The sequence below is a fragment of the Heterodontus francisci genome, unplaced genomic scaffold, assembly GCF_036365525.1.
Source record: "Heterodontus francisci isolate sHetFra1 unplaced genomic scaffold, sHetFra1.hap1 HAP1_SCAFFOLD_54, whole genome shotgun sequence".
NCBI lineage: Eukaryota > Metazoa > Chordata > Chondrichthyes > Heterodontiformes > Heterodontidae > Heterodontus > Heterodontus francisci.
The window spans coordinates 10,430,057-10,445,860 of record NW_027140250.1 but is presented as its reverse complement, the minus strand read 5'-3'; positions in this window follow the sequence as shown (position 1 = coordinate 10,445,860).

The following is a 15,804-nucleotide window of genomic DNA, read 5'->3' as shown; positions in this document are numbered from 1 at the left end:
ACTGTGAAAACCACATACACACATGGCAGGATCCTGATGCACTGTGAAACCCCAAACACACCTGGCAGGATCCTGATGCACTGGGAAAACCCCATAAGCACCTGGCAGGATCCTGATACATCGTGAAAACCCCATACACACCTGGCAAGATCATGATACACTGTGAAAACCCCTTACACAACTGGCAGGATCCTGGTCCATTGTGAAACCCCATACACACCTGGCAGTATCCTGATACACTGCGAAAACCCCATACACACCACGCAGAATCCTGATGCACTGTGAAAACCCCAAACACACCTGGCAGGATCCTGATGCACTGTGAAACCCCCATACACACCTGGCAGGATCCTGATACATCGTGAAAACCCCATGCACACCTGGCAAGATCATCATACACTGTGAAAACCCAAACACACCTGGCAAGATCATGATACACTGTGAACACCCAGACACACGAGGCAGGATCCTGATCCACTGTGAAAACCCCATACACACCTGGCAGGATCCTGATCCACTGTGAAACCCCAAATACACCTGGCAGGATCCTGATACACTGTGAAACCCCCAAACACACCTGGCACGTTCCTGATACATAGTGAAAACCCCAAACACACCTGGCAGGATCCTGATGCACTGTGAAAACCCATACACACGTGGCAGGATCCTGATCCACTGTGAAAACCCCATAAACAACAGGCAGGTTCCTGATCCACTGTGAATACCCCGTACAAATCTGGCAGGTTCCTGATACACTGTGAAACCCCATTCACATCTGGCAGGATCCTGATGCACTGTGAAACCCCATACACACGTGGCAGGATCCTGATCCACTGTGAAAATCCCATAAACAACAGGCAGGTTCCTGATCCACTGTGAATACCCCGTACAAATCTGGCAGGATCCTGATACACTGTGAAACCCCATTCACATCTGGCAGGATCCTGATGCACTGTGAAAACCCCATACATACCTGGCAGGATCCTGATACACAGTGAAACCCCATTCACACCTGGCAGGATCCTGATCCACTGTGAAACCCCGTTCACATTTGGCAGGATCCTGAGACACTGAAACCCCATACACACCTGGCAAGATCATGATACACTGTGAAAACCCATACACACCTGGCAAGATCATGATACACTGTGAACACCCCAAACACACCTGGCAGGATCCTGATACACTTTGAAACACCCATACACACCTGGCACATTCCTGATACATAGTGAAAACCCCAAACACACCTGGCAAGATCCTGATACACTGTGAAAACCCCAAACACACCTGGCAGGATCCTGATGCACTGTGAAAACCCATACACACGTGGCAGGATCCTGATCCACTGTGAAAACCCCATACACAGCTGGCAGGATCCTGATCCACTGTGAAACCCCATACACACCTGGCAAGATCATGACACACTGTGAAAACCCCATGCAGACCTGGCAGGATCCTGATCCACTGTGAAATCCCCATACACATCTGGCAGGATCCTGAGCCACTGTGAAAACCCCATAAACACCTGGCAGGATCCTGATCTACTGGGAAAACCCCATACACACGTGGGAGGATACTGATGCACTGTGAAACCCCATACACACCTGGCAGGATCCTGAAACACTGTGAAAACCCCATACACACCTGGCAGGATCCTGATCCACCGTGAAACCCTATACACACCTGGCAAGATCATGATACACTGTGAAAACCCATTCACATCTGGCAGGATCCTGATACACTGTGAAACACCCATTCACACCTGAAGGATCCCGATCCACTGTGAAACCCCATTCACATCTGGCAGGATCCTGATCCACTGTGAAAACCCCATACACACCTGGCAGGATACTGATGCACTGTGAAAACCACATACACACATGGCAGGATCCTGATGCACTGTGAAACCCCAAACACACCTGGCAGGATCCTGATGCACTGTGAAAACCCCATAAGCACCTGGCAGGATCCTGATACATCGTGAAAACCCCATACACACCTGGCAAGATCATGATACACTGTGAAAACCCATACACACCTGGCAAGATCCTGATGCACAGTGAACACCCTTACACACGTGGCAGGATCCTGATCCACTGTGAAAACCCCATGCACACCTGGCAGGATCCTAATCCACTGTGAAACCACAAAAACACCTGGCAGGATCCTGATACACTGTGAAAACCCCAAACACACCTGGCAGGATCCTGATGCACTGTGAAACCCATACACACGTGGCAGGATCCTGATACACTGTGAAACTCCCATACACATCTGGCAGGATCCTGATTCACTGTGAAACCCCCATACACACCTGGCAGGATCCTGATGCACTGTGAAACCCCCATACACACCTGGCAGTATCCTGATAAACTATGAAACTCCCATACACACCTGGCAGGATCCTGATTAACTGTGAAAACCCCATACACACCTGGCAGGATCCTGATAAACTGTGAAACACCAAACACACCTGGCGGGATCCTGATACACAGTGAAATCCCATTCACATCTGGCAGGATCCTGATCCACCGTAAAAACCCCATACACACCTGGCAGGTTCCTGATGCAATGCGAAAACCATATACAAACCTGGCAGGATCCTGATGCACTGTGAAACCCAAAACACACCTGGCAGGATCCTGATACACTGTGAAAACCCCTTAAACACCTGGCAGGATCCTGATCCATTGTAAAACCCCACACACACCTGGCAGGATCCTGATACACTGTGAAAACCCCATACACACCTGGCAGAATCCTGATGCACTGTGAAAACCCCAAACACACCTGGCAGGATCCTGATGCACTGTGAAACCCCCATACTCACCTGGCAGGATCCTGATACATCGTGAAAACTCCATACACACGTGGCAGGATCCTGATGCACTGTGAAACCCCATACACACCTGGCAGGATCCTGATGCACTGTGAAAACCCCATGCACTCCTGGCAGGTTCCTGATCCACTGTGAAAACCCCATACACACCTGGCAGGATCCTGATCCACTGTGAAACCCCATACACACCTGGCAAGATCATGACACACTGTGAAAACCCCATGCACACCTGGCAGGATCCTGATCCACTGTGAAATCCCCATACACATCTGGCAGGATCCTGAGCCACTGTGAAAACCCCATACACACCTGGCAGGATCCTGATCCACTGGGAAAACCCATACACACGTGGCAGGATACTGATGCACTGTGGAACCCCATACACACCTGGCAGGATCCTGATACACTGTGAAAACCCCATACACACTTGGCAGGATCCTGATCCACCGTGAAACCCCATACACACCTGTCAAGATCATGATACGCTGTGAAAACCCCATTCACATCTGGAAGGATCCCGATCCACTGTGAAACCCCATTCACATCTGGCAGGATCCTGATCCACTGTGAAAACCCCATACACACCTGGCAGGATACTGATGCACTGTGAAATCCACATACACACATGGCAGGATCCTGATGCACTGTGAAATCCCAAACACACCTGGCAGGATCCTGATGCACTGGGAAAACCCCATAAGCACCTGGCAGGATCCTGATACATCGTGAAAACCCCATACACACCTGGCAAGATCATGATACACTGTGAAAACCCCTTACACAACTGGCAGGATCCTGGTCCATTGTGAAACCCCATACACACGTGGCAGGATCCTGATACACTGCGAAAACCCCATACACACCTGGCAGAATCCTGATGCACTGTGAAAACCCCAAACACACCTGGCAGGATCCTGATGCACTGTGAAAACCACATACACACATGGCAGGATCCTGATGCACTGTGAAACCCCAAACACACCTGGCAGGATCCTGATGCACTGTGAAAACCCCATAAGCACCTGGCAGGATCCTGATACATCGTGAAAACCCCATACACACCTGGCAAGATCATGATACACTGTGAAAACCCATACACACCTGGCAAGATTTGGATGCGCAGTGAACACCCTTACACACGTGGCAGGATCCTGATCCAATGTGAAAACCCCATGCACACCTGGCAGGATCCTAATCCACTGTGAAACCACAAAAACACCTGGCAGGATCCTGATACACTGTGAAAACCCCAAACACACCTGGCAGGATCCTGATGCACTGTGAAACCCATACACACGTGGCAGGATCCTGATACACTGTGAAACTCCCATACACATCTGGCAGGATCCTGATTCACTGTGAAACCCCCATACACACCTGGCAGGATCCTGATGCACTGTGAAACCCCCATACACACCTGGCAGTATCCTGATAAACTATGAAACTCCCATACACACCTGGCAGGATCCTGATTAACTGTGAAAACCCCATACACACCTGGCAGGATCCTGATAAACTGTGAAACACCAAACACACCTGGCGGGATCCTGATACACAGTGAAAACCCCAAACACACCTGGCAGGATCCTGATGCACTGTGAACACCCAGACACACGAGGCAGGATCCTGATCCACTGTGAAAACCCCATACACACCTGGCAGGATCCTGATCCACTGTGAAACCCCAAATACACCTGGCAGGATCCTGATACACTGTGAAACCCCCAAACACACCTGGCACGTTCCTGATACATAGTGAAAACCCGAAACACACCTGGCAGGATCCTGATGCACTGTGAAAACCCATACACACGTGGCAGGATCCTGATCCACTGTGAAAACCCCATACACACCTGGCAAGATCCTGATCCACTGTGAAAACACCATGCAGACCTGGCAGGATCCTGATCCACTGTGAAATCCCCATACACATCTGGCAGGATCCTGAGCCACTGTGAAAACCCCATAAACACCTGGCAGGATCCTGATCTACTGGGAAAACCCCATACACACGTGGGAGGATACTGATGCACTGTGAAACCCCATACACACCTGGCAGGATCCTGATACACTGTGAAAACCCCATACACACCTGGCATGATCCTGATCCACCGTGAAACCCTATACACACCTGGCAAGATCATGATACACTGTGAAAACCCATTCACATCTGGCAGGATCCTGATACACTGTGAAACACCCATTCACACCTGGAAGGATCCCGATCCACTGTGAAACCCCATTCACATCTGGCAGGATCCTGATCCACTGTGAAAACCCCATACACACCTGGCAGGATACTGATGCACTGTGAAAACCACATACACACATGGCAGGATCCTGATGCACTGTGAAACCCCAAACACACCTGGCAGGATCCTGATGCACTGTGAAAACCCCATAAGCACCTGGCAGGATCCTGATACATCGTGAAAACCCCATACACACCTGGCAAGATCATGATACACTGTGAAAACCCATACACACCTGGCAGGATCCTAATCCACTGTGAAACCACAAAAACACCTGGCAGGATCCTGATACACTGTGAAAACCCCAAACACACCTGGCAGGATCCTGATGCACTGTGAAACCCATACACACGTGGCAGGATCCTGATACACTGTGAAACTCCCATACACATCTGGCAGGATCCTGATTCACTGTGAAACCCCCATACACACCTGGCAGGATCCTGATGCACTGTGAAACCCCCATACACACCTGGCAGTATCCTGATAAACTATGAAACTCCCATACACACCTGGCAGGATCCTGATTAACTGTGAAAACCCCATACACACCTGGCAGGATCCTGATAAACTGTGAAACACCAAACACACCTGGCGGGATCCTGATAAACAGTGAAATCCCATTCACATCTGGCAGGATCCTGATCCACTGTAAAAACCCCATACACACCTGGCAGGATCCTGATGCAATGCGAAAACCATATACACACCTGGCAGGATCCTGATGCACTGTGAAACCCCAAACACACCTGGCAGGATCCTGATACACTGTGAAATCCCCTTTAACACCTGGCAGGATCCTGATCGATTGTAAAACCCCCACACACACCTGGCAGGATCCTGATACACTGTGAAAACCCCATACACACCTGGCAGAATCCTGATGCACTGTGAAAAACCCAAACACACCTGGCAGGATCCTGATGCACTGTGAAACCCCCATACTCACCTGGCAGGATCCTGATACATCGTGAAAACCCCATACACACGTGGCAGGATCCTGATGCACTGTGAAACCCCATACACACCTGGCAGGATCCTGATAAACTGTGAAAACCCCATGCACACCTGGCAGGATCCTGATCCACTGTGAAAACCCCATACACACCTGGCAGGATCCTGAGCCACTGTGAAAACCCCATACACACCTGGCAGGATCCTGATCCACTGGGAAAACCCCATACACACGTGGCAGGATACTGATGCACTGTGAAACCCCATACACACCTATCAGGATCCTGATACACTGTGAAAACCCCATACACACCTGGCAGGATCCTGATCCACCGTGAAACCCCATACACACCTGTCAAGATCATGATACACTGTGAAAACCCCATTCACATCTGGCAGGATCCTGATACACTGTGAAACACCCATTCACACCTGGAAGGATCCCGATCCACTGTGAAACCCCATTCACATCTGGCAGGATCCTGATCCACTGTGAAAACCCCATACACACCTGGCAGGATACTGATGCACTGTGAAAACCACATACACACATGGCAGGATCCTGATGCACTGTGAAACCCCAAACACACCTGGCAGGATCCTGATGCACTGGGAAAACCCCATAAGCACCTGGCAGGATCCTGATACATCGTGAAAACCCCATACACACCTGGCAAGATCATGATACACTGTGAAAACCCCTTATACAACTGGCAGGATCCTGGTCCATTGTGAAACCCCATACACACCTGGCAGGATCCTGATCCACTGCGAAAACCCCATACACACCTGGCAGAATCCTGATGCACTGTGAAAACCCCAAACACACCTGGCAGGATCCTGATGCACTGTGAAACCCCCATACACACCTGGCAGGATCCTGATACATCGTGAAAACCCCATGCACACCTGGCAAGATCATGATACACTGTGAAAACCCATACACACCTGGCAAGATCATGATACACTGTGAACACCCAGACACACGAGGCAGGATCCTGATCCACTGTGAAAACCCCATACACACCTGGCAGGATCCTGATCCACTGTGAAACCCCAAATACACCTGGCAGGATCCTGATACACTGTGAAACCCCCAAACACACCTGGCACGTTCCTGATACATAGTGAAAACCCCAAACACACCTGGCAAGATCCTGATACACTGTGAAAACTCCAAACACACCTGGCAGGATCCTGATGCACTGTGAAAACCCATACACACATGGCAGGATCCTGATCCACTGTGAAAACCCCATACACACCTGGCAGAATCCTGATCCACCGTGAAACCCCATACACACCTGACAAGATCATGATACACTGTGAAAACCCCATACACACCTGGCAGGATCCTGATCCACTGTGAAATCCCCTTACACACCTGGCAGGAATCCGATCCACTGTGAAAACCCCATACACACCTGGCAGGACCCTGATCCACTGTGAAAACCCCATACACACGTGGCAGGATCCTGCTGCACTGTGAAACCCCATAAACACCTGGCAGGATCCTGATAAACTGTGAAAACCCCATGCACACCTGGCAGGATCCTGATCCACTGTGAAAACCCCATAAACAACAGGCAGGTTCCAAATCCACTGTGAATACCCCGTACAAACCTGGCAGGATCCTGATACACTGTGATACCCCATTCACATCTGGCAGGATCCTGATGCACTGTGAAAACCCCATACATACCTGGCAGGATCCTGATCCACAGTGAAACCCCATTCACATCTGGCAGGATCCTGATACCCTGTGAAACCCCATGCACACCTGGCAGGTTCCTGATCCACTGTGAAACCCCCACACACACACCTGGCAGGATCCTGATCCACTGTGAAACCCCGTTCACATTTGGCAGGATCCTGAGACACTGAAACCCCATACACACCTGGCAAGATCATGATACACTGTGAAAACCCATACACACCTGGCAAGATCATGATACACTGTGAGCACCCATACACACGTGGCAGGATCCTGATCCACTGTAAAAAGCCCATACACACCTGGCTGGATCCTGATCCACTGTGAAACCCCAAACACACCTGGCAGGATCCTGATACACTTTGAAACACCCATACACACCTGGCACGTTCCTGATACATAGTGAAAACCCCAAACACACCTGGCAATATCCTGATACTCTGTGAAAACCCCATTGACACCTGACAGGATCCTGATACACTGTGAAAACCCCATACACACCTGGCAGGATCCTGATACACTGTGAAACTCCCATACACATCTGGCAGGATCCTGATAAACTGTGAAAACCCCATACACACCTGGCAGGATCCTGGTCCACTGTGAATACCCCCATGCACACCTGACAGGATCATGATAAACGATGAAACCCCCATTCACATCTGGCAGGATCCTGATCCACTGTAAAAACCCCATACACACCTGGCAGGATCCTGATGCAATGCGAAAACCATATACACACCTGGCAGGATCCTGATGCACTGTGAAACCCCAAACACACCTGGCAGGATCCTGATACACTGTGAAAACCCCTTAAACACCTGGCAGGATCCTGATCCATTGTAAAACCCCACACACACCTGGCAGGATCCTGATACACTGTGAAAACCCCATACACACCTGGCAGAATCCTGATGCACTGTGAAAACCCCAAACACACCTGGCAGGATCCTGATGCACTGTGAAACCCCCATACTCACCTGGCAGGATCCTGATACATCGTGAAAACCCCATACACACGTGGCAGGATCCTGATGCACTGTGAAACCCCACACACACCTGGCAGGATCCTGATAAACTGTGATAACCCCATGCACACCTGGCAGGATCCTGATCCACTGTGAAAACCCCATACACACCTGGCAGGATCCTGATCCACTGTGAAACCCCATACACACCTGGCAAGATCATGACACACTGTGAAATCCCCATGCACACCTGGCAGGATCCTGATCCACTGTGAAATCCCCATACACATCTGGCAGGATCCTGAGCCACTGTGAAAACCCCATACACACCTGGCAGGATCCTGATCCACTGGGAAAACCCAATACACACGTGGCAGGATACTGATGCACTGTGAAACCCCATACACACCTATCAGGATCCTGATACACTGTGAAAACCCCATACACACCTGGCAGGATCCTGATCCACCGTGAAACCCCATACACACCTGTCAAGATCATGATACACTGTGAAAACCCCATTCACATCTGGCAGGATCCTGATACACTGTGAAACACCCATTCACACCTGGAAGGATCCCGATCCACTGTGAAACCCCATTCACATCTGGCAGGATCCTGATCCACTGTGAAAACCCCATACACACCTGGCAGGATACTGATGCACTGTGAAAACCACATACACACATGGCAGGATCCTGATGCACTGTGAAACCCCAAACACACCTGGCAGGATCCTGATGCACTGGGAAAACCCCATAAGCACCTGGCAGGATCCTGATACATCGTGAAAACCCCATACACACCTGGGAAGATCATGATACACTGTGAAAACCCCTTACACAACTGGCAGGATCCTGGTCCATTGTGAAACCCCATACACACCTGGCAGGATCCTGATACACTGCGAAAACCCCATACACACCTGGCAGAATCCTGATGCACTGTGAAAACCCCAAACACACCTGGCAGGATCCTGATGCACTGTGAAAGCCCCATACACACCTGGCAGGATCCTGATACATCGTGAAAACCCCATGCACACCTGGCAAGATCATGATACACTGTGAAAACCCATACACACCTGGCAAGATCATGATACACTGTGAACACCCAGACACACGAGGCAGGATCCTGATCCACTGTGAAAACCCCATACACACCTGGCAGGATCCTGATCCACTGTGAAACCCCAAATACACCTGGCAGGATCCTGATACACTGTGAAACCCCCAAACACACCTGGCACGTTCCTGATACATAGTGAAAACCCCAAACACACCTGGCAAGATCCTGATACACTGTGAAAACCCCAAACACACCTGGCAGAATCCTGATGCACTGTGAAAACCCATACACACGTGGCAGGATCCTGATCCACTGTGAAAACCCCATACACACCTGGCAGGATCCTGATCCACCGTGAAACCCCATACACACCTGACAAGATCATGATACACTGTGAAAACCCCATACACACCTGGCAGGATCCTGATCCACTGTGAAATCCCCTTACACACCCGGCAGGATTCTGATCCACTGTGAAAACCCCATACACACCTGGCAGGACCCTGATCCACTGTGAAAACCCCATACACACGTGGCAGGATCCTGATGCACTGTGAAACCCCATACACACCTGTCAGGATCCTGATAAACTGTGAAAACCCCATGCACACCTGGCAGGATCCTGATCCACTGTGAAAACCCCATAAACAACAGGCAGGTTCCAAATCCACTGTGAATACCCCGTACAAACCTGGCAGGATCCTGATACACTGTGAAACCCCATTCACATCTGGCAGGATCCTGATGCACTGTGAAAACCCCATACATACCTGGCAGGATCCTGATCCACAGTGAAACCCCATTCACATCTGGCAGAATCCTGATACACTGTGAAACCCCATGCACACCTGGCAGGTTCCTGATCCACTGTGAAACCCCCACACACACACCTGGCAGGATCCTGATCCACTGTGAAACCCCGTTCACATTTGGCAGGATCCTGAGACACTGAAACCCCATACACACCTGGCAAGATCATGATACACTGTGAACACCCATACACACGTGGCAGGATCCTGATCCACTGTAAAAAGCCCATACACACCTGGCTGGATCCTGATCCACTGTGAAACCCCAAACACACTTGTCAGGATCCTGATACACTTTGAAACACCCATACACACCTGGCACGTTCCTGATACATAGTGAAAACCCCAAACACACCTGGCAATATCCTGATACTCTGTGAAAACCCCATTGACACCTGACAGGATCCTGATACACTGTGAAAACCCCATACACACCTGGCAGGATCCTGATACACTGTGAAACTCCCATACACATCTGGCAGGATCCTGATAAACTGTGAAAACCCCATACACACCTGGCAGGATCCTGGTCCACTGTGAATACGCCCATGCACACCTGACAGGATCATGATAAACGATGAAACCCCCATACACACCTGGCAGGATCCTGATAAACTGTGAAACCCCATACACACCTGGCGGGATCCTGATACACAGTGAAACCCCATTCACATCTGGCAGGATCCTGATACACTGTGAAACCCCCATTCACACCTGGCAGGATCCCGATCCACTGAGAAACCGCATTCACTTCTGGCAGGATCCTGATCCACTGTGAAAACCCCATAATCACCTGGCAGGATCCTGATGCACTGTGAAAACCACATACACACCTGGCAAGATCCTGATGCACTGTGAAACCCCAAACACACCTTGCAGGATCCTGATACACTGTGAAAACCCCTTAAACACCTGGCAGGATCCTGATCCACTGTGAAACCCCATACACACCTGGCAGGATCCTGATACACTGTGAAAACCCCATACACACCTGGCAGAATCCTGATGCACTGTGAAAACCCCAAACACACCTGGCAGGATCCTGACGCACTGTGAAACCCCCATACACACCTGGCAGGATCCTGATACATCGTGAAAACCCCATTCACACCTGGCAAGATCATGATACACTGTGAAAACCCCAAACACACCTGGCAGGATCCTGATGCACTGTGAAAACCCATACACACCTGGCAGGATCCTGATGCACTGTGAAACCCCCATACACACCTGGCAGGATCCTGATACATCGTGAAAACCCCATTCACACCTGGCAAGATCCTGATACACTGTGAAAACCCCAAACACACCTGGCAGGTTCCTGATGCACTGTGAAAACCCATACACACGTGGCAGGATCCTGATCCACTGTGAAAACCCCATACACACCTGGCAGGATCCTGATCCACCGTGAAACGCCATACACACCTGGCAAGATCATGATACACTGTGAAAACCCCATACACACCTGGCAGGATCCTGATCCAAGGTGAAATCCCCTTACACACCTGGCAGGTTTCTGATCCACTGTGAAAACCCCATACACACCTGGCAGGATCCTGATCCACTGTGAAAACCCCATACACACGTGGCAGGATCCTGATCCACTGTGAAAACCCCATAAACAACAGGCAGGTTCCTGATCCACTGTGAATACCCTGTACAAACCTGGCAGGATCCTGATACACTGTGAAACCCCATTCACATCTGGCAGGATCCTGATGCACTGTGAAAACCCCATACATACCTGGCAGGATCCTGATACACAGTGAAACCCCATTCACATCTGGCAGGATCCTGATACACTGTGAAACCCCATGCACACCTGGCAGGTTCCTGATCCACTGTGAAACCCCCACACACACACCTGGCAGGATCATGATCCACTGTGAAACCCCGTTCACGTTTGGCAGGATCCTGAGACACTGAAACCCCATACACACCTGGCAAGATCATGATACACTGTGAAAACCCATACACACCTGGCAGGATCATGATACACTGTGAACGCCCATACACACGTGGCAGGATCCTGATCCACTGTAAAAAGCCCATACACACCTGGCAGGATCCTGATCCACTGTGAAACCCCAAACACACCTGGCAGGAGAGCGTGAGATAGAGGTAGAAATATGTAAACAGATTATGGAAAGATGTAGGAGCAACAGGGTGGTGGTGATAGGAGATTTTAATTTTCCCAACATTGACTGGGTTTCGCTTAGTGTTAGAGGTCCAGATGGAGCAGAATTTGTATGGAGCATCCAGGAATGTTTTCTAGAGCAGTATGTAAATAGTCCAACTCGGGAAGGGGCCATACTGGACCTGGTGTTGGGGAATGAGCCCGGCCAGGTTGTTGAAGTTTCAGTAGGGGACTACTTTGGGAATAGTGATCACAATTCCGTAAGCTTTAAAATACTCATGGACAAAGACGAGAGTGGTCCTAAAGGAAGAGTGCTAAATTGGGGGAAGGCCAACTATACCAAAATTCGGCAGGAGCTGGGAAATGTAGATTGGGAGCAGCTGTTTGAAGGTAAATCCACATGTGATATGTGGGAGGCTTTTAAAGAGAGGTTGATTAGCGTGCAGGAGAGACATGTTCCCGTGAAAATGAGGGATAGAAATGGCAAGATTAGGGAACCATGGATGACAGGTGAAATTGTGAGACTAGCTAAGAGGAAAAAGGAAGCATACATAAGGTGTAGGCGGCTGATGAAAGACGAAGCTTTGAAAGAATATCGGGAATGTAGGACCAATCTGAAACGAGGAATTAAGAGGGCTAAAAGGGGTCATGAAATGTCTTTAGCAAACAGGGTTAAGGAAAATCCCAAAGCCTTTTATTCATATATAAGGAGAAAGAGGGTAACTAGAGAAAGGATTGGCCCACTAAAGGACAAAGGAGGAATGTTATGCTTGGACTCAGAGAAAATGGGTGAGATTCTAAACGAGTACTTTGCATCGGTATTCACCGAGGAGAGGGACATGACGGATGTTGAGGTTAGGAACAGATGTTTGATTACTCTAGGTCAAGTCGGCATAAGGAGGGAGGAAGTGTTGGGTATTCTAAAGGGCATTAAGGTGGACAAGTCCCCAGGTCCGGATGGGATCTATCCCAGGTTACTGAGGGAAGCGAGAGAGGAAATAGCTGGGGCCTTAACAGATATCTTTGCAGCATCCTTAAACACGGGTGAGGTCCCGGAGGACTGGAGAATTGCTAATGTTGTCCCCTTGTTTAAGAAGGGTAGCAGGGATAATCCAGGTAATTATAGACCGGTGAGCCTGACGTCAGTGGTAGGGAAGCTGCTGGAGAAGATACTGAGGGATAGGATCTATTCCCATTTGGAAGAAAATGGGCTCATCAGTGATAGGCAACATGGTTTTGTGCAGGGAAGGTCATGTCTTACCAACTTAATAGAATTCTTTGAGGAAGTGACAAAGTTGATTGATGAGGGAAGGGCTGTCGATGTCATATACATGGACTTCAGTAAGGCGTTTGATAATGTTCCCCATGGCAGGCTGATGGAGAAAGTGAAGGCGCTTGGGGTCCAAGGTGTACTAGCTCGATGGATAAAAAACTGGCTGGGCAACAGGAGACAGAGAGTAGCAGTAGAAGGGAGTTTCTCAAAATGGAGACGTGTGACCAGTGGTGTTCCACAGGGATCCGTGCTGGGACCACTGTTGTTTGTGATATACATTAATGATTTGGAGGAAAGTATAGGTGGACTGATTAGCAAATTTGCAGACGACACTAAGATTGGTGGAGTAGCAGATAGTGAAGGGGACTGTCAGAGAATACAGCAGAATATAGATAGATTGGAGAGTTGGGCAGAGAAATGGCAGATGGAGTTCAATCAGGGCAAATGCGAGGTGATGCATTTTGGAAGATCCAATTCAAGAGTGAACTATACAGTAAATGGAAAAGTCCTGGGGAAAATTGATGTCCAGAGAGATTTGGGTGTTCAGGTCCACTGTTCCCTGAAGGTGGCAACGCAGGTAAATAGAGTGGTCAAGAAGGCATACAGCATGCTTTCCTTCATCGGACGGGGCATTGAGTACAAGAGTTGGCAGGTCATGTTACAGTTGTATAGGACTTTGGTTCGGCCACATTTGGAATACTGCGTACAGTTCTGGTCGCCACATTATCAAAAGGATGTGGATGCTTTGGAGAGGGTGCAGAGGAGGTTCACAAGGATGTTGCCTGGTATGGAGGGCGCGAGCTATGAAGAGAGGTTGAGCAGATTAGGATTATTTTCATTAGAAAGACGGAGGTTGAGGGGGGACCTGATTGAGGTGTACAAAATCATGAGAGGTATAGACAGGGTGGATAGCAAGAGGCTTTTTCCCAGAGTGGGGGTTTCAATTACTAGAGGACACGAGTTCAAAGTGAAAGGGGAAAAGTTTAGGGGGGATATGCGTGGAAAGTTCTTTCCGCAGAGGGTGGTGGGCACCTGGAATGCATTGCCAGCGGAGGTGGTAGATGCGGGCACGTTGGATTCTTTTAAGATGTATCTAGACAGATACATGAATGGGCAGGAAGAAAAGAGATACAGAACCTTAGAAAATAGGCGACATGTTTAGAGAGAGGATCTGGATCGGCGCAGGCTTGGAGGGCCGAAGGGCCTGTTCCTGTGCTGTAATTATCTTTGTTCTTTGTTCTTTGATCCTGATACACTTTGAAACACCCATACACACCTGGCACGTTCCTGATACATAGTGAAAACCCCAAACACACCTGGAAAGATCCTGATACACTGTGAAAACCCCAAACACACCTGGCAGGATCCTGATGCACTGTGAAAACCCATACACACGTGGCAGGATCCTGATCCACTCTGAAAACCCCATACACACCTGGCAGGATCCTGATCCACTGTGAAACCCCATACACACCTGGCAAGATCATGACACACTGTGAAAACCCCATGCACACCTGGCAGGATCCTGATCCACTGTGAAATCACCATACACATCTGGCAGGATCCTGAGCCACTGTGAAAACCCCATAAACACCTGGCAGGATCCTGATCCACTGGGAAAACCCCATACACACGTGGGAGGATACTGATGCACTGTGAAACCCCATACACACCTGGCAGGATCCTGATACACTGTGAAAACCCCATACACACCTGGAAGGATCCTGATCCACCGTGAAACCCCATACACACCTGGCAAGATCATGAAACACTGTGAAAACCCCTGT